Source organism: Mastomys coucha, unplaced genomic scaffold (assembly GCF_008632895.1).
Source record: "Mastomys coucha isolate ucsf_1 unplaced genomic scaffold, UCSF_Mcou_1 pScaffold13, whole genome shotgun sequence".
Lineage (NCBI taxonomy): Eukaryota > Metazoa > Chordata > Mammalia > Rodentia > Muridae > Mastomys > Mastomys coucha.
Window position 1 is genome coordinate 12,056,095 of NW_022196895.1, and position 21,125 is coordinate 12,077,219.

Here is a 21,125-nt window from a genome sequence, read left to right on the forward strand (position 1 = left end):
AACACGTCTGAGTTAGGAGATACCAGCGACTGTCTGAATATCCAGGAGGCACAGAACTCCTTTTGGAACCTTATTGCCTCTTATCCTTAATAAGGATTTTATCCCCGATATTTTGGATGTGACTGGAGTAGACGAGTGTGCGTGGCATGCATGTATGTATGTATGTTTGTATGTATGTATATATGCATGTATCAACCAGAAATATTGACATGTAGCCACAATAGTCAAAGAACTCTCTGTGTAATTTAATGTTGGAAATCAATACTGCTATGTCTCTGACAGAATCGGAAGGTGGAAATGAAGCCTCTCATTGCTTCAGGTGGACTGGCAAGTGTTGGCGCCTGCCAGCCTGCAGTCAGTCACAGGACCTGCCGGCACTCTGTTTTCATTGTTTCTAGTATTTTGCAGCTCAGGGCTACTGCTTGTTCTGACTAATGATAGGGCCAACCTTGACCAGAAGCCCTCTGAATCTTCCGGGGACAGGATTGGAGGTAGGGCTGGGGGCAGGGTAGGGGGGCAGGGGTGTACACTCTATGCTTACCCATTGCTTGATATCAGCTGAGATTTCACAGCATGCTCATCTACCTCCTAAAATGTGGAGATGGCATTTGATTTTCTAGTCGTCCTGAGCTCTCTCTGCAGCTCTGCTCCCCTTTGTCTGGGCATCATATCATCACTACAAAGCTTTTTTTTTTTTTTTTTTTTTTTTTTTTTTTTTTTTTTTTTTTTTTTTTTTTAGGGAAAACCTCTTAGAATTCAAATCACTAGCTCCAGCTTCACACTAGACCATTTGTTTGGGATACCATACCCTCTGAGTGATTGCTTTTAGTGAAATCAAAGAGGACCGTAGGACGTAGGACCTAAGACTTTGCTAAATGAATTCTTGCAATTGGTGGTGTTAGGAGAAGTGAATCTTTAGAGATGAAGAGGCCAGGGGTCTTTGTTCTAGACAGTTTGCAGAATCCTAAATGAGCAGCAGGAAAGTGTTCAGTGGAGATGACCAGCTAGGGAAACATTAGAAGCAGCTTGGAGCTAGGTCTGTGATCTAAGAAGGCTTCTGAATAGAAACCATGGCTACTCCTCTTCTCAGGCACCTCAGGAAGCAGTGGGGGGAAGCAGCTGGGAGGCTCGCTCTTGACTGTCATCTTGATTGGGTTTGGAATCAACCAAGAGACACCTTTGGGACTGTAAGACATGCCAGGAAAGGTTATTGAAGGGAGAGGAGCCTGGATATAAAGGGGTCTGAGGAAAAAGCAGTTTTCATGCTGCTTGCCTTTGTTGATTGTGTATCTCCTGCTCGTAGCTGGCACCATGTTTTTACACTATTGGAACCCAGTCCCTTCAGCCACCTGACACGGTCTGAAGGCCATGGATTCTCTAAGAATGGCCTAGGCTTTTGGGATGGCTGAGGATCCCTGGCCTCTCGGACTGCGCAGTTCCAGGTTCAGAGAGCCACTGTTGGGTTTGCTTTTGTCATCACAGATGCCAAACTCTGGATCCTGTGTCAAGCTATATGTGGTAAAGCTACATTTTCTGTTGACCTTGAGGTGGGCACCTTGTCTAACAGATGCTGGCCACTTCTGAGAGGCAAGCTTTGTGTCACAGTCCCCCCATGCCTCTTTCAGCCATCCAGATGGGGTATGTGACTTCTTTCTATACAAGCCTTTCCTTTGTTCTTGGGAAAATCACCAGAGAGGTTTTTTTTATCAGCTTCCGCATTTCAAACAAGGGGTCCACAAGTTGCTGTGCTACATCTTAAGGAAGGGCTTGTGCCACTGGTAAACTTGAGCCGCTCTGCACCGCAGTGGCAAAGATGGAAAAGAACAACTATGCCCAGGAAGCTTTTATTTTGCTGCATTTATTTGCTACAAAGAATCTTCTCAGACTCCTTCCTGAAAGGGTGGTGGGTGCTGTTTGTCAGAGACAGCCTAGAGGCAAGTCCCCAGCTCCTCACCCTGCACTGCCTCCCACCCCCTCCCTCTACTATTCACATTATTGCTACTTATCTGAATCATACTTAGGATGCACTACAATGTGCTCATGCTCTCCAGGAACACCACATTCCATTGACGCCTTTCACCCCTCCACTCAGTTTCCATAGCAACGTTGGCTCCCATGCCTCCTCCAGTACTGTTACTGTTACTATCATGGAGGTCATTTCTTCTGGTTACTATTGTCGCTTGTTGTTATCAGCATCATTTTGACTGTCAGTTAGTCACATCCTGATTCCTGAACATTTGGCCTTTGGGGAATGTCTTTTCGAGATGATTGAAGAGCAAAAAGAAAGAAAAAAAATAGAGCATAATTACCAACAGATTATCAGTAATTACTCTACATCAGGTTCAGTTTTTCCCCTTAAAATCTGTTTTTAACCAAATCACTGTAATCCTTCCAGAATAAGTTTGTGTGATTCCAAGGTATCCACTGTCATTTCTGCTATTTTTTTTTTTTAAATGGGGCATCTCCTTCCCCTTCTATCATGGTGGGGAAAAGGGAAATACCAAGTTAAAGTTTCCTAATATCACTAAGGAAAAGTTCTCTAGTTGTTTAGGATTGAGTTCAGTAGAATACCGTATCTAACAGCCTTCATCATACCTGCTGGCAAAGCCTGCTTGAGACTGAGAGATGCTAGGTCTCTTTTGGGTTACCCAGAATGCCCCGTGTTTTTTAAATCTACTTACATCTAGCTCTCTGGTTACTGGAACCCAGAAACCTCAGCTTAGTCTGCACAGTTTCTTTCATCTATGCTCTTTGGTGCTGTGAGGATTTGGTGGGACCCATGGAGGCTTTCATGACAGGGAACAGGCTACCCATGCATCTGTTTGGACCATTCTTTCACCAGATCATGGCTGCTATTACGACGGAAGTTCAGTAAGGCCTCATTTTCCAATTTTTATATACTTAGAGAACTGAAATATTAATACCATTATTTTAAAAATCTTTTCATTGAGTCTTTGTGAGTTTCACATCTTGTACTCCTGTCCTGCTAATCTCCCCACCCCTCATATCCGCCCTTCGCCCTTGAAACCTTCCCTCAAATAGAAAGCACAAACAACAAGAGCACCAAAACAAAGCATAGAAAACATTTCGTTGTGGAAGCTGCCGTGTGTCACCGTGTGCCCCACAGCGTATCCCTCTGTCCATACATCTTCACTTGCAAATGTTCCTTGCAATGAGTGATTGGTCTAGTTCAAGATCTCTGGCTTTTGTGATGCCATCAATACTGGATTCTCATTCGGACTCCTGGTTATCTTGTTGTTGCTCTGTGCCATGTCAGCTTTGGATCAGCAGGACTGGCTGTTTGCACGTCCCAACCATTCACAAATGGTATAGATTTGGGGGCTGTGCCAACGCAGAGCCTTAGATCTGTCTGGGTCTGGGTTGTAGCTGAGCTGGTCAGTCTGCGTGCTCTCCCTTACACCACCAGCAGGAGGCAGGGTCAGTTCTACTGTACTCGGGACTAGTTCACCCTCCCCCAAGGCTCCATCTCCAGAGCCTGCTCCTCTGTGCTGCCCAGCCAAGTCTAAGGACACTCTCTCCCAAGTACTGCAGCTTGTGAAGAGCTGGGCAATCTCTCTTGCTCTCACACTCTTGGCACTGGCTCACAGGCACTCCCTCCACCAGGCTCAGCTCTGTTGTATTGACCACATACGGTTTAGGGCTCACTCACTTGCTCTCATGATCCCAGAGTCAGCGACTACCTCTGTTGGCTAGGGGTGAGGGGGTGGAGGGGCCCCTGCCCTTGACTCCCTGCCCTGGGCACCTCATGGCAGAGGAGTGTGTTAGTATTTCTTCTAGGCTCAGGCCAACAATTACCTAGCAACAGCCCAGGCACCAACCTGGTTTGTTATAAAAGGACTGTTTACGCTCTCTCTCTCTCTCTCTCTCTCTCTCTCTCTCTCTCTCTTGTCTCTCCCCCTCCCCCTCTCCCTCTCCCTCCTCCTCTCCCTCCTTCCCTCTCTTCCTCCCTCCCTCCCTCCCTCCCTCCCTCCCTCCCTCCCTCCCTCCCTCCCTACCTACCTCCCTCCGTCTTTCTCTCTCCCTCTCCCTTCCCCACTCCACGTGTTCCTGGCCAGCCTCTTCCCTTCCTTTTCCTTTCTTTCTGTTCTGTTTCCTTTTCTTTTCTGCCTCTACTCCCATCCCCACATCCCCTTCCTACATCTGAAATAAACTTCATTTTATGGGGGGGGGGGATGTCTCAGCATGGTATCAGCTAAGATACCCCTCCTGCCACTGCATTACAAAACATATCAGAGTGTCAGAATCAGCAGCTCTTCCTCACTCGCAGCCTTGGAGCCTGCTCACACCAGCCCCACCACCAGGGATAGCTCTTCTGACTGCCTCAGGTGGTGAGGGTCAAGGTGGATGAGGGAGGGAAGGCACCCATGCCACTTCGCTGGAGTGGAGTGGAGAAGACAGCTCTGGTGCTCTCAACCTGAGGCAGCTCATTTGCACCCTTCCACCGGGGCCAGCTCTCCTGCCCTGCCCAGGTGAGGTGCAAGGATAGCTCTCAGGAGCCAATGATCCTGTGGAAAGCTTTCCCAACTTCTGGAGGTGGGGAGGGCCAGAGAGGGGCATAACTTTTGCACCTGTTCCTCCCTATGGCAGATGAGTAGACCGGGTCAGCTCTCCCACACTCATGCCCATGACCAGCTCACCTGTACCCTGGCCACCAGGGCCAGCTAGGCACATCTAGGCACAACTCCTGGACTCAGCGGCTGCTCCAACCAGGGCTACCCCCATGTTTTTTAGTGGTAATAGAGCTATGATTATTTACCAACCCCTATTGCTGCATAGCCATGGACTCAGACATGGCCCTCAGCTGAAGCTCTGGCTGGGACCCATCACGACCTCAGGTGGTGGGGCTGGCCACTCACAACAGGCTACTTCTCTCTACTCTCAAGTTTCCAGTTTTATCTCTCTTCATAATGCTCAAGCTGCTCCACTTCTCTTTCTAGTTCATCGGTCTACCACATATTCAGTGCACATTGTGGTGGCTCCCACTGCAGGCTAGCCACGCAGCTGACGGGCAGCTGGGTCTCCATCTGCATTGCATGCTGCGGTTTCAAGTGTCTACGACTCCTGTGTGCTGTCTGCTGGTGGGTAGGTCTGTAGGTAGCGTGGCAGTCCGCAGGTCTCTGTCTATCTTCCTTCTCCCTCACTGTGTTGCCTGGATTGGATTGGATCTGATTTTTGTGAGTCCCAGGCATAAAACAGCTTTGGTCTTCAAGCCAGGCATCGCACTAGGATGAGGGACTGCCATCTGCCATGCCCCTGTCTGATATAAGAAAACCACCACCAACAACGTGTCTCTTTGCCCATTGAACATAAAGAGAACTCAACAGACTAGGAAGGGCTTGGCTTGCTTGCATAACTAAATGCTTCTTGGTTTAATGCAATTAATTTTTAAGTAATAAACTTTACAGGACTATTTATTTTATTGATCAGCATACTCTGTAGAAGAGGCACCCTACTGGCAGCCTTGATAGTCTCTATGCTCTGGATATCAGGCAGGATGTTTTCTGTACTGTTTATAACCTCGCCCCTCCTCTCTGCGATGCTGTCCCTACTGAGATCCAGCCGGATGGGTCTCTATACTTGGAGAAGATTCAGGAAGTCATGGGGTCTGATGATGTGGAAACTTAAGGGTTCTTTGGAAAGTCAGTTGTGTTGGTTGGTGTTTTTGTTGAGGCAAATGTGTGAAGGAGTGTTTTCCTGAAGTGGCTACAAGTGAAAGGATGTTTTGCTAAAGTAGACACATGAAAGGACTTGTGATTGAGGATTCTTTGCTAAGGGCACACATGTACTGGTTCACCTTACCATATGTAGTTGAGCTCCTTTTGTCAGGACTTCATAGAGAGAGATGCCCCTCCACCCCACCCCCCCAAAAAAAAAATTCTGGTGGTGTGCTGGTGGCTTCTTGCTGCTCCCTGGAACTTGGGCTGATTGGCAGAGTGAAGTCAACTGAGAAAGACTCACATCCTGAGACCAGATCCGTGGAAGACATGTGATGTTCAGAGGGAGCATAAAGAGAACTCAACAGACTAGGAGAGGGCTTGGCTTGCTTGCATAACTAAATGCTTCTTGGTGTCCTGTCTTTGCTGATCTTCACTTCATCAAGAAAGGCAGGACAGAGAACTTCTCCTGGTGTCCCTGCTGGTCCTAACCCCTCCTGGTGAGGCCTGACTGTTCCTGCTAGGTTGTGCCACCATTGCTGCTCTCCTGGCACTTACTGAACTAGACGGCTGGTGTGCCTGTGAAGTGTTTGCGAGTGGATCGAGCTGCCACTGCTGACCTGTGAACTGAACTGCTGATTTCCTGACATTACAGATGGGATTTGCTCCAAAGAACCATTTCTAAACATGTTCACTCCCCCACCCCACCCCAGCCACCCCCTTCGCCTGTATCCTTTCTTTTCCACTATCTCTGGTAGGTGGTGGGCTAGAAGGGAAGTTAAATTGTCCGATTCTTCATATATTTTATCCATAGATCGGTGCTGCTTTGAAAAGATTAAAGCTACAATCTAAGGATGGTTTAGTTCAATGGTTCTCATTCAAGGATACCGGGGCTCTGGGTAAAGTCAAAAGCAAGCATCATTCCTGGCTTTGATGGAATGTTGACCCTGGTCATCCATGACCATTGATGAAGATTATTTTTACTGCAGTGTGGAAGCCTGAAGGTGGACTGTGTAAGAAGGCTACCTGCTTTAGGTGTGAACTTGGCTATGATCATGGGTATGATCACAGACAATGTTGCTGTGCCTTCATTTAGCCCGTAAAGCAGAGTAACAGTCCACCTTCTACAGTGTTCTGAGAAATTACTGTTACATACCAAGCAGAGCTCCTAATGCATAATAAGCATACAATGTATAGTAGCTATCTCTTCATAAAAGATACATAGGCCAGTCTATTTCTGGAATTTAGTATAATATTAAAATACTAATGTTTGAAAAGTTGTTACACTCAGGGTTTAGCACTCAACAGTCACTTATTGTCAGCATCTTAACAGGCTGGGAGTGTGAATCAACTGCTGATCACTCGGGAGAGAGGCTTTTCTGGCAGCCATTGGGAACAGCATCAATCTATGGGTAAAATATATTCTTTGACATCAAAGGAGAGTAAATACAAGCTTTATAACTTGATATTAGAATGTTAGTTTTAAGTATAGCAAGTATCTCATCTCTGACTGAACACAGGCAATCACCATTCTGTCCCTATAATTTATTATTTCTTGCCTTTGTTGCCTGAATCTGGTACCTTTCAAACACCCAAATCCATCTCAAATCCTTTTGGGAGACAGGTCAGGCTAAATATGGCAAATTCCTGAACTCTATAACAATTGGTTAGGAAGAAAAAAACATACAGCAAGTGAGATTTACTTCAAATTTTATGTTATCTGAAATCATCTTTTACAACCTTTCATGAATAGCATTGACGGGCCTTAGCTTACTCGGGACCCCCTGAGTAAACAATGCAGAGCTGGGAATCGATGCAAAAAGCAAGAGGAATTTATTGTTCCAAAGTGTTTGGGGGCATCCTGCACATGGAGAGAGAAAATGACTATGCGCAGCCTGTCCAGCGAGCCTTTATATAGATCTCAAAGCAGCAGCCATTAGGCTCAATGTGATTGGCAGAACAATGTGACGTTTAAACTGATTGGTCTTTAGGGAATGAGGTAGGTGGTCTTGGAATGTGTCTATGAGCTCTGGGCCTCCCCTACCTGCATGTGGCCGGTGGGCAGTCCCTCCTCCCTGTGGTCTGAGGAATGTAATTAGCCCCTCCCTTCAGATGGGAAGGGTGCCTGTGTTCTTTATGACCTTTCTCTTTCAGGAGGGGAGGGGCTTGGTGGAATTTTCCAAAGTTTCTGAGTTGACCTCTTCAGCATCACAGCTGTGTGACTGACTGAATTCAGCATTATTGTGGGAGTGACTCAGCAAAAAGATTTTAATATTGTTTATTGTAAATACTTATTACTGGAAATTGCAAAGTTTTTTTCAGGAAGTATCTGAGAAATCTAAACGATTCCTATCCTTCACATCATATAGTTTCAGAATGGGGTATGACTTACTTTCAAGTTGTGTTCTGCTTGAACAATAAAAAGAGATCTAACCAGTTTAATTTCATGTTAGTCTAGTTTCAATTTTTTTCTTTAGAAATGAGAGAGAGGGTTTGTGTCTCTGTAGCTGTCCAACAGCCACAGAGAACTGGGTACCTGAAAAGGAGGCTGGGAATGTAAAAAGGACAGGCCTGCGAGAGAGAGAAGGGTGAAGCCAAGGCATAGTTTTCTGATCAAACCTCAAAGTTTAATTTTTCAGCTCTGCGTTTATATAGGCAAACCCCACAGACCCATCCTTTGTTTCAACTGGATTGAGTGGCAAAGAAAGCTCATCAAGGAATTGCAAATGCAGAGAGGCCAGTCAGGTTGTATAACCATCCTGGTTTGTTTCGCCTACTCCAGGCTGGGAGAAGGGCACGCGTCTTCACAGAGTTTATGAGGCTCAGCTATTCCCCCTCATTTGGATGTTTTATTTGATTCCTAGTCTAGGATAATAAGGAAAACTATTTCAAACAGAAGGATATGGGTCTCACATCAACGTTTCTGGAAGAGTTTTTTGAGTCTTTCAGTCATGATTTGTTTCTGTTTGCATTTTTGCTCTTTCCATTTAAACTTGCATATGCAATAGGTACGCGTATTGGTAAGAAGAGAAAGAACTGACCGTTTTACATGTGAAGGAATAAAGCTTTAAACGAAGGTGCTCATTGCTTGTCTAGTAAGACTGAATAAATGAAATAATAATATTATCGTGCAATTTCAATGCACTAGAGAGAAAGAACTGGAAAGACCAATAGGGCAGAATGGGGTAGAGCAGGAAGACAAGCTGCAGTAGATTTTTGTTAGCTACAAACCAGAAGTCTTTAAAGTGTTCATAATCAGCAAAAGTAAGACTGTCAGGATAAACCAAAACTAAGAAGGTGAGAGGGAGGGAGGGGTGAAGGGCAGTAGCCCCAAGGTAATGGAGAAGGTCTGCTTGAGGGTCAGAACCAGCAAGGTAGAAGGCACAAGGTACAAGCATCTCCCTATTCATGTTGGAGCAGAGAGACTCACTGAGTGGCTTCTTTAGATCTAAGACATTGAAAGGACTCCATGTCTGAGCACATCAGGAAGAAATTGAGGGACTTGTTGAAGAAGCTGAAGGTTGAACGAACCAAGATTATCTAACTTATGAGAAAACAAAACCTCATGTAAGGGAACCAAAGACATCCAAGTTAAATACAGTTCAGGATGCAAGAAGGGACAGTAGGTCTCCATCAGGTCAGTAGGTAAATATTTAAACCTACTGCCAAAATCAGTAGTGGCAGTACAAACCTGTTTTTCAGTCATGTAGAATTTCCAAAATATTTATTAGAATAGGTAAGACTAATTGACTTTATGGAAAGAGGGAACATGGGTGGAGATATTTAGCTTATGGTTTTTTGGTAGCACAAAGTTAATAGAACTACTAAAATAAGCTTGTTGTTTAATACATGTTTCCTCTGTAGTTGAGGATCAGATCAAGGCCCTCTGTAAGATAGGCATTCGCTAAGTACGATGATCCTCCAGTTGAAGCACCTATAGTTTTCAAAGGCAGTAGTTGATTGAACCTGTGGAAATTGCTTTAACAGAGAACTTTAGACAGAAGAAACTAGGGCATGTAAAGATGGAGGCTTGGTGGAGGAGAGAGAAGAGGTACAGAGAAAACACCAAATTTAAAGTGAGTGTGGATGCTGGGGAGATGCTGCAACCATTAAGATCCCTTCCTGTTCTCACAGAAGAACCAGGTCTAGTTCCCAGCACTCTTGTCTGGCAGTTCACAATCATTAGGAATTTCCAAACCAGGGGATCTGAAGCCCTTGTGTGGCTTCCACAGACCCTGAATGCATGTGGTATACATTCAAGCAAGAAGGTATACCACAAATAATAAATGCAAATAAACAAAATTAAAACAAACAAAACTGTGTTGTGTGATGAAAAGCTTTGGGATATGGTGGTAAACCAGTACCAACTAGATCATGAATAAGCTCTAAATTCTTCCTAGGAAGGATGGAAAGCCAGCAAAGGACACTTTGACCTTCAAATAAAACAAAACTCAGGAGCAGTTAAAACCATAGGGGATTTTTACCATGTCTTGCCATACAACGATGCTTCTTTTTTTGGGGGGGGAGTTGTGCACAGTCAGCAGGTAAGAACAGGTTCATTTAGTCTTTCTGCTCCGCTTGTCTTGGATGCTAGGAGTAAATCTGAATAGAGGCAAAGCCAGATAGTCTCTCCTCCTGCAGCAACAGCACCTGCAGGGTAGAACTAGCTGCGTCGGTTATATGTCACTATACCCGCCGATATTACTCACCAAAGGAAAGACTGTTATCTGACTTGTTCATGACTCCATAGGTCAGTTTTTGGGCTTTGGCTCAGCTGGACACTACTGCTGCTGCTTTACACTGGGCTCACTCACTCAGAATTAATCAGTCAAGAGAACTCTTTTGTGGGTTGTAGTAGAGTTTTGGGGGAGTTTGCTATGCCCCTCTTGTTCTCAAATACCTGAAGGTGTTTCTCTGCCCTCTTTAGCAAATTCTATCTCCTGAATAAAAGACACAAAGACCTGGTATTTTTAATAACAAGCTGTAAGCCTGAGCTGAGTAGGTTCTGTGCTGTTTTAACACTCTAAGCTATTTACCTCCCAGCCACAGGCCCCAATTTACTTGTAGTTGTCTTGTCCTGGCTTCCTCTGCTCCATGTGTGTTCTTGTGACGAATCAGCGGGTGACCTGCTCCTCATGACTACTCTTGGACTTTCTGCTTCATGGCCACCTTACTTCTTCCTTTTTTTGTTGTCCTTTGTCTCCTGGACACTCACCTGCCTTGTGATGAACACTTCCTCCTGGCTTTTCTCCTTCGGACCCTTCACTGGGATCGGACCCTTCACTGGGATCGGAAGTCCAACCTTTCTGTTTCCTCTGACCAGTCATTGGCTGTTCAGCCTTTTACTAACCAATCAGAGATAATTGTGGAGCATTCTTTATACCACGTGGATACAGGAGATTCTTCAATATTTATGACAACGCCGTGTCTGGTCTGTGACTAGATCTTAGGGCACAGAGATCAGCATCTGAATACACAGAGTGTAAGACCTTCCTCCAGCAGTGGGGCTATGATCACACGACCTCATTCCAGACTGACAAGATGGGCTTTTTTTAAATGGCAGTTTCCTGGTTGTTTTCCAGGGTGGTTACAGCTGAAGCTGGAAGACATTGTGAGGTCTAGTATCTTGCCCCATAGTAGCTACATGGCTCTGGCATATCATTTAAAGCTTCAAAATTGAGAACATAGGGATGGATGCCACCACCTAAGGAGAAAAACAGCCAAGTAATGTTTTGAAGGGACTTGCAAACAGGAGTGTTAAAAATTATTATGGCCATTTTGTAATAAACCTATCAGAACTTTCCTTCTAAATGAAATATTTTCTCAAATAACAGTTAACATAATTATCACGTTCTTTTCTAAACCAACCATTGAGGAGGTCAATGAAATTGCAGTTTCTGTTATATCCATAGTTCTGTATCTGTGGACTCAAAAAAGCATAGATTGAACACATTTTAAAAACTATCTCTGGGTACTAGTTAGTTCATATTGTTGTTTGTCCTAAGGGGCTGCAAACCCTTCAGCTCCTTGGGTCCTTTCTCTAACTCCTTCACTGGGGACCCTGTACTCAATCCAATGGATGGCTGTGAGCCTCTACTTCTGTATTAGTCGGGCACTGGCAGAGTCTCTCAGGAGACAGCTATATCAGGCTCCTGTCAGCCAGCACTTGCCAGCATCCACAATAGTGTCTGGATTTGATGATTGAATACGGGAAGGATTCCCAAATGGAACAGACTCTGGATTGTCCTTCCTTCAGTCTCTGCTCCATAGTTTGCCTCTGCAACTCCAAGGTTCTAGGCCCTAGTGTAGGGGAATGCCAGGGTCAGTAAGCAGGAGGGGGTGGGATGGTGAGCAGGGGGAGGGTTTTTTTTTAGTTTCTTTTTTTCTCTTTTCTTTCTTTCTTTCTTTCTTTTTTTTTTCTTTTTTGGAGGGGAACATGGGAAAGGAGATATTGTAAATAAAGAAAACATCTAATAAAAAAAAAAAGAAATCACACAGAATATTGAACATGCAAAGGCTCTCTCTGCCAATTATTCTCCTTAAATTGGGTAAGAGATACTTAAAGAACATTTCATTGTATGAGGCCACATAGTGAATCTAGAGATAATTTACAGTATGTGGAGGGATGATGCATATATGTTACTTGCAAATACTATGTTGCTTTATATAGGAGACATGGATATCTATCCTCAGTTTCAGAAGTTCTGAAACCACCCAAGAGGAATTGGAAGGAGCACTGTAATCTGATTGGATAAGCTTAATGAAGGCTGGCTCCTTGTGCTGAAGGCCCATCCATTCCAAACCAAAATTGTTCAGTTTGCAAAGAGGCATGCATATAGAAATTGGAAAGAAAAATGAGCCACACCCCACAGACTTTACTGAAAAATATATATCTATTTTTATTCTGGTTGCTTTAGTACAGAGTCTTGATTACTGTTATCATCTTCCTGCACCAACCTCCTGGGTACTGTGTTACAGATGTGAGCTATTGCATCTGGACTGGTTTTTGTTTGCTTGTTTGTTTTTATTTTTAGAAGAGTCTGGCTGCAGTGTGGAGAAGGATTGGAGGGAAACAAAACTGATGAAGGTCAACCAGTTATATGAGCCTTAGCACTACTGAAGTCCTGAGCCAAATGTTTATTGGTTGGCAGTGGAACACTGTTGCCTTCATTGTAGGATGTTTAGAAGCATCCATGACATCTACCCACACTAGATTCAAGGATCTCATTCCTGTGATAACCTCAAAAGATTGATAGTTATTTCCTGGAAGGCAAAGTCACTCTTGTTTAAGAACTCTCTCTCTCTCTCTCTCTCTCTCTCTCTCTCTCTCTCTCTCTCTCTCTCTCTCTCTCTCCACCCCTCTCAAAAATCTGAGATTTTGTATTTAAGTACTCAGGTAGAATAGGTATGCAGAAATGAGTTTGTTCAGTGTGGCCTGGGCTTCCCACTGACTTCTCACACTACTTCTCTGTGAAAATTTAAGCCTAAGGCCCCTGCTTTGGTTGCACCTTCTGCCCCATAATATTCCCTATGTCCCTCTCCAGTAAAAACACTTAACTCAGACTTCTTAGATTTCTTTAAATTGATCATCTTTCCCCCATCCCTCATGGAAAGAAATAAAAAACACAAACACACAAAATGTATTAGATTATCTCAAATCCTATGCTCTTCTTGGATTTTGTTGTTAGTGTTCTGTATATCTTTGGATGCTATGATTAGGACTCAATTGTGCAGGGGCCAGGATAATAGCTCAATTGGTAAAATACTTGCCATGCAAATGTGGGGACTTAAGTTTGATGCTCAGAACCCAGGTAAAAACCATTCTGAATGGTGGCACGTACTCACGATGCCAGCACAGGGGAACAAGAGGCAACAGAACCCCGGGCTCACTGACTAGCCACTTTATCCGAATTTGCAAATTTTAAGCCAGTGAGAAATTATGTTTCAAAAAGCCAGCATGGACAATGCCTGCAGAACAATAATTGAATCTTATTTCTGGTCTGCAAACAGACACAAACAGAATCACAAACACACATGGACGCATGCACACACAGACATACAGATGCAGTGACATATTCATCCACCCTCACATGGATGCGCGTGTAGTCAAGAAAGGATAGATCACTGTTTCAGTGGGGTAAACCCTGCCCTTCTTCCTTAGGAGAAACTAATTTTCCAAGTATTAATGCAATGAAAGAAAGGGGTGCATTTCCCTTTCTGCTTTTGTGTGTGGTAAGCTCATCATTTTGAGGTTGGTTATAATTTTTTTGAAGCACTCAGGAGTTCAGGCAATTAGAAAGTTCCATATAAAATAATTCAGTAGTTAGACTAATGAGCTAGACACTCATGCTTCTCTGTGTTTTAAGAAAAAAAATGTTTGTTCATATTAACGTAAGATTAACTTGAATAATAGAAAAGTCTAAGATTGCTTGAATAATAGGAAATATGACATGCCTCCAAGACAATGAAATGGGCCATAATAATAATGCAAGGAGAGATGTAAGAATGAGTGTAAGGGTGAGCATTAAAATAACGTCTGACAATTATTTTCAATTTGAACTGAGGTGAAGAAAATCAGAATTACAATACTCTTGTGATTAAACTTTGATGAGATGAAAATGTCATCATTGTTTGATGAGGATTTATTAGAGTTAAAAGAATATGAATGATTTAACCACAATGCACCGATACCACAGGGCTGAATAATCTCCATCAGTATTTCTCAACTCTTCCTTGTTGTAGGCTTCAGAGAGAACTGGGGAAATCTCAGCACCCCCCGCCCCCCTCAGTTTGACTCTTTCCATGTTACCAGCTCTCTGGGAACATCCGGCTATAGCTCACGTTTAGATTAGGTGTGACACTGAAGTCCTGGGGTGGTAGCTTTCCAAGGCGCATAGGCTGAGATTTAGACTCCTGCTCTAGTTTCATTACTAACTTACAAATATTTTATTTTATTTTTAATGATGTCAGTATATGCTTGTCTGTGTGAGTGCAGAGCTCTCTGAAGCCAGAAGAGAGTATTAAATTCCCTGGAGCTAGAGTTACAGAGGGTTGTGAGGTACAATGATGCTAGGAACTGAACTCTGGTGTTCTGAAAAATAGTAGTGCTCCTAATCACAGAATCATCTCCCTAGCCCCTTATATATTCATTTTATATAAAATTTAATATATATGTATATATATACATATATGTATATATATGTATATATAAAATTTTTAGAATTTCCTAAGAGAAATGAGCAAGTCTTGCTTTTACCCAACATTCTTTCTTGAAGATCAGGATGTAGAAAGACAATCCTTCTTTTTTTTTTTTTAACCTTTGGGAAGCTTTTGCTTTTTAATATGAGGTTTTGAAAATTAAAGTTAGGCCTTCAGTCTGCCTCAGTTGTTACATAGGTTGGTTCTCTCTGAGGCATTAATTGCAACACAGAACAACAAAACTTATAATATTGACTTAGTATGGGAACATTTTGAAAAGGCAGGATGTATGTGTGTGTGTTGTCTGTGTGTCTGGATGCCCATGAACATACAAGAAGCCTACAGAACACCAAATAGATTGGGTCAAAAAAAAAAAAAAAAAAAAAAAAAAAAAAAAAAAAAAAAAAGAAATTCCTCCATTTGCATAATAATGAAAACACCAAATGCACTAAACAAAAAATAATATTAAAATCAGTAAGGGAAAATGTCAAGTAACATGCAAAGGCAGACCTATCAGAATTATACCAGACTTCTCACCAGAGACTATGAAAGCTAGAAAATCCTGGGCAGATGTCATACAGACCCTAAGAGAACTCAAATGCCAGCCCAGACTACTATACCCAGCAAAACTCTCAATTATCATAGATAGGGAAACCAAGATATTCAATGACAAAACCAAATTTACACAATATCTTTCCACAAATCCAGCCCTACAAATTATGATAGATGGAAAACACCAACAAAAGGAAGGAAACTACAGGCTAGAAAAAGCAAGAAATTAGTCTTCTTTCAGCAAACCCAAAAAAAGAATGCCACACAAACATAATTCCATCTCTGATTCCAACAAAATAACAGGAAGCAACAATCACTTTTCCTTAATATCTCTTAACATCAATGGATTCAATTTCCCAATAAAAGACATAGACTAACAGACTGGATATGTAAACAGGACCTAGTGTTTTGCTACACACAGGGACACAATGAACCCAGCTAAGAGGAAAACTCACAGCTCTGAGTGCCTCCGAAAAGAAACCGGAGACAGCGTACACTGGCAGCTTGACAGCACATCTAAAAACTCTAGAACAAAAAGAAGCAAATACACTCAAGAAGAAACAACTGAGGGAAATAATCAGTCACAGGGCTGAAATCAACCAAGTAGAAACAAAAAGAAATATAGAAAGAATTAACAAAACCAGGAGCTGGTTCTTTGAGAAAATCCAACAACATAGATAATCCTTAGGTAGACTAACTAGAGGGTACAGAGACATTATCTATATTAAAAAAATAGAAATGTAAAGGGAGAAATAACAACAGAAACCGTGGAATAAAAAAAATCAGATCCTACTACAAATCCTACACTCAATAAAAATGGAAAATCTGGATGAAATAGACGACTTTCTAGACAGATACCAGGTACCAAAGTTAAATCAGGATTACATAAACCATCTAAGCCATCCCATAACCTCTAAAGAAATAGAAGAAGTCATTAAAAGTCTCCCAACCAAAAAAAAGCCCAGGTCCAGATGGATTTATTTAGTACAGAATTTTATCAGACCTTCAAAGAAGAGCTAATGTCAATACTCTTCAAATTATTCCACAAAATGGAAACAGAAGGAACACTACCCAATTTGTTCTATGAAGCCACAGTTATCCTCATACCTAAACCACACAAAGACCCAACAAAGAAAGAGAATTTCAGACCAACTTCCCTTATGAATATTGATGTAGAAATACTCAATAAAAATTTCTTGCAAACCGAATCGAAGAACACATCAAAATGATCATCCATCATGATCAAGTAGGCTTCATCCTAGGGATGCAGGTATGGTTCAGTATATGGGAGCCAATCAACTTAATCCACTATATAAACAAACTCAAAGAAAAAAAAAAACATGATCATTTCTTTAGATGCTAATAGAAGAGAAAGTGGGGAAGAGCCTCGAGCACATGGGCACAGGGGAATATTTCCTGAACAGAACTCCAATAGCTCATTCTTTAAGATCAAGAATTGACAAATGGGACCTCATAAAATTGCAAAGTATACTGCCAATAGGACAAAATGGCAGCCAACAGATTGGGAAAAGATCTTTACCAACCCTACATCTGATAGAGGGCTAATATCCATTATATACCAAGAACTCAAAAAGTTAGACTCTAGAGAACCAAATAACCCTATTAAAAATGGGGTACAGAGCTAAACAAAGAATTCTCAACTGAGAGATACTAAATGGCTGAGAAGCACCTAAAGAAATGTTCAACATCCTTAGTCACCAGGGAAATGCAAATCAAAACAACCCTGAGACTCCACCTCACACCAGTCAGAATGACTAAGATCAAAGCTCAGATATCAGTAGATGCTGGTGAGGATGTGGAGAAAGAGGAACACTCCTCCATTGCTGGTGAGATTGCAAGTTGGTACAACCACTGTGGAAAGTCTGGAGGTTCCTCAGAAAATTGGACATAGTACTACCCGAGGACCCAGCTATACTACTCCTGGGCATATATCCAAAAAATGCTCTAACGTATAACAAGGACACATGCTCCACTATATTTGTAGCAGCTTTATTTATAATTGCCAGAAGCTGGAAAGAATAACAGAGGAATAGATACAGAAAATGTGGACATTTTCACAATAGAGTACCACTCAACTATTAAAAACAATGAATTCATGAAATTCTTAGTTAAATGGATAGAAGTAGAAAATATCATCCTGAGTGAGGTAACCCAGTTACAAAAGAACACACATAGTATGTACTCCCTGATAAATGGATATTAGATCAATAACTTGAATATTCAAGATTCAGTTCACAGACTACATGAAGCTCGAGAAGAATGAAGACCAAAGTGTGGATGTTTCAGTCCTGCTAGAAGGGGGAGCAAAATACTCAAGGAAGGAAATATGGAGACAAAGTATGGAGCAGAGACTGAAGGAAAGACCATTCAGAGACTGCCCCACCTGGGGATCCATCCCATATACAAACTCAATTGTGGATGACAAGAAGTGCTTGCTGACAGGAGCCTGATGTAGCTGTCTCCTAAGAGGCTCTGCCAGAGCCTGACAAATAGAGGTGGATGCTCACAGCTAACCATCAGGCTGAGCACTGAATTCCCAATGGAGGAGTTAGAGAAAGGACTGAAGGAGCTGAAGGGGTTTGCATCCCATAGGAAGAACAACAGTATCAATCAACCAGAACCCCCAGAGCTCTGAGGGATTAAACCACCAACCCAAGAGTACACATGTTGGTACTCATGGTTCCAGCTGCACATATAACAGATGATGGCCTTATTGGACACCAATGGGAGGAGAGGCCCTTGGTCCTATGATGGCTTGATTCCCTATTGTAGGGGAATGTCAGGGCAGGGAGGAGATGAGCACCCTCACAGAAGTAGGGAGAAGGAGGATGGGATAGGGGTTTCTGGAGGGGATAACATTTGAAATGTAAATAAATAAAATATCTATTAAAAATTTAAAGAACAAGCAAAAAAAACAGAAACAAAATACCTTTCTTAATATTTTATTCATAGGTATTTTGTAAATAAACTCACAAAATTTTTCTATGTGTGTTTCCACAAAGAGCTGCTAATTTTGAGCAAACATGTAGATGATGCATGATGGAATTAGTTTTTAGTTTACTCTTGCTCACCAAAGAAAGTTACCCTGGCCACTCAAAGTCCCCTTTAAAAACACTTTGTAAGTTTAGGTAGTTTATCTTTGTGGAATTTACACTTGAGGCTTTAATCTTCCAGCAGCGGACATTGAAGTGATAATGAGAGATTGGGTCGGGAACAACTGAAATGTCCGGTATAGTGTAATCTCAGTTGATATGAAAAATCAAAGGCTTGCAAAGAGAGATAGTGAAAGTTGGAGCTAGTGGAACCTGGAAGTGCCTTAGCTTAGAGTCCCCAGAGGGGCGTGGCTGGTAGCAGAGAGGGGCAGGCAACTGCCTAGGTTAAAATCTCACTTCTGTCCCCTACTAGTCCTATGACTCTGAACACTCTGGTTACCTTTTTAGACGTCAGTTCCCTTTTATAGCTGAATAATGGAAAAAACTACCTTGTAGTGTATCCATAAAGGATAAGAAACCATATACTAGTTGTATTCTGGGTGTTTAATTGCCTTTATTATTGAACTATTTAGGCCTTTAACAGTGGCTGCTGTTAATTGTCAATGTAGCCTTTTCAATAACAACACAACTGGATCTTAAGTAGTGGTGCTGGTAATACTTTCTCAAGGAAAAAGAACCCCCAAAATATAAGTAAGCTCTCTGTAGCTGTTAACCTTATTCCCTTTTGTAAATTGTTTTCTAAGGTCTATAATTTTCCTGGTTCTCAGTATTTAATTTGTTACTTCATGGTGGTATGGCAAAATGAAGATTCCCCTTGCACGCATAATACATACATCCCTTTACATGCATGTATACATACATACACACACACATATATACTATATGTATGCATACATGTATGTGTGTGCATGTGTATGTACTTGAGCATATTTGTCATTAAAGACAAATATGGCTGCTGAGAACTTGGATGGGTAGGGTTGTGAGAGATTTGTATTAGATGCAGGAGAATCATACAGATGGCTGGAACTGAAAAATTGGTTCCAGGTTTTGCTTTTCTACTACATGTAATGTGAGATCATTGGCTTATTTTACTAAACACTTGTTTTCTTCATCTTTGGAGATAAAAATAATAGCGATGCTCACCTTGTAACAGTCCTTGAGGTAAAATGATTGAAAATGATGTATAAATTCTATAGCCACATATATATGCTTTTATAGTTGCTAGTTATTCTAAGTAACTTTTATCTTTCTTTTTTACCCTTGGGTAATACTTTCAAGATGCCATCCTCTTCTGTGACAAGTGACCCTCTGAAAGGGAAGAGGGAAAGCAGGCTGCCATGTCCATGTCCACTCAGATGCCTAAGGATCAAAGTACTTCTCTCCATCCACTCCTGTACCCACGCATATGTGTTTCTGCTCACGTATTCATCTTGTAGTTTGTGTCACTGGACAGTAGTTATCTCCATGATACATAAAAATATTAGTGTGAATGCCATGGTTTCTTAGAGATTTCAGAGCATGTAGAGGTAGAAGAACCTATTTCAACATCTTCACTCTTCAGTGTCTTCTTAAAACTCAGACAAGAAATCAGTGGCAAACCCAAGAAATGGTAAGAATTAGTTTAGGTGACATTGCTTTGGACATTCCCCAAACTGAATGATCAACAAAAAGGTAGGTTGACATTTCTATCACAAGCTTTCTATGCTTGTTAAAATATTTGGCTTGCTGAAGTATTCAACTGAACAAGATTTCATCTAACATCTGGCCATTGTATAAACACAGCAATGAAAACATGTCTTGCTGCCTCCACATTGGGTATAAATTTTAGAAATCCAATTAGTGTTACATTCTTTGTGTGCACTTTTCTTTCTCTTTTCTCTTTGAATTAATTTTGAGCTCCTAGCTGGAATTAGAAGAATTCAAGTGTTTAGCACACACATCTCAGCAGCACAAAGCAGTCAGGTTGAAGAATAGGGCTTTATAGCATTTCCTCATGATTCTAAGATACTCTTTAAATAGCTTTGTCCTTGTAGTGCATAGCTACACAATGGACGGTCAAGTCCCTTAGAGCACATGGATGAGAACACTGGGAAAGAGAAGTACACAGGATAACTAAGACATATTCACAGCCATGTGGAAGATGAGAGGGGGCAACAAGCACTGTGTTTCATCTTGACATGACAAATCCTGTGAGAGATACACGTTGACTTAGCTCCCAAAGATTATTTACCCATCACAGTGGTTGCATACTCTATAAATGACTATCCCCAGCCTTGCACTGAAGGTCTATAGCCACTAAAACTTGAGGAAACTGTTAAACCAAGAACCCAGGGGATGCAAATAAGTACTCACCGAGCTAAGTACTCAGCACCCATGCATCTGGGTGGAAAGGATTTGCTGAACACCCCGAGGGTAGACCATTTACTTAGCACTGCCAATCAGTCCTTGGCGTCCTCACATTTCGTCTCACTGTGATGGTAGTTGTTACACCCTACAGTCTACTTTGTAGATGTGGACATCATGAGTGATGTGTGTGAAAAGCTAGTCTCCACTGTGTGTTTCAGGGTTTACCCCAGCATCTACTCACCAGACTTTCACAAGGTACAGATGACTTTGTGGGATCCACCACCATTTGCTATAGATTGTGTTCAAATACCAAAAGCTTTCATTCATTCTAATGGAAGTG

At 42.1% G+C, this 21,125-nt stretch overlaps 2 long non-coding RNA genes across 3 annotated transcripts in view; one reads left to right on the top strand and one right to left on the bottom strand.

The window, feature by feature from the left end:
- Positions 1-19,934, top strand: part of LOC116086871 — a 41,590-nt gene extending 21,656 nt beyond the window's left edge. For both annotated transcript variants that reach the window (XR_004117169.1, XR_004117170.1), the window contains exon 6: positions 19,718-19,934. This is a non-coding gene — a long non-coding RNA (uncharacterized LOC116086871). The remainder of the gene's footprint in view (positions 1-19,717) is intronic.
- On the bottom strand, positions 1,843-10,975 carry LOC116086870. The gene is made up of 3 exons (XR_004117168.1): positions 10,737-10,975; positions 10,160-10,325; positions 1,843-2,255 (listed from the first exon to the last, which is right to left on the bottom strand). It is a non-coding gene; the product is annotated as an uncharacterized LOC116086870 (long non-coding RNA).
- Positions 19,935-21,125: the final 1,191 nt, after the last annotated feature.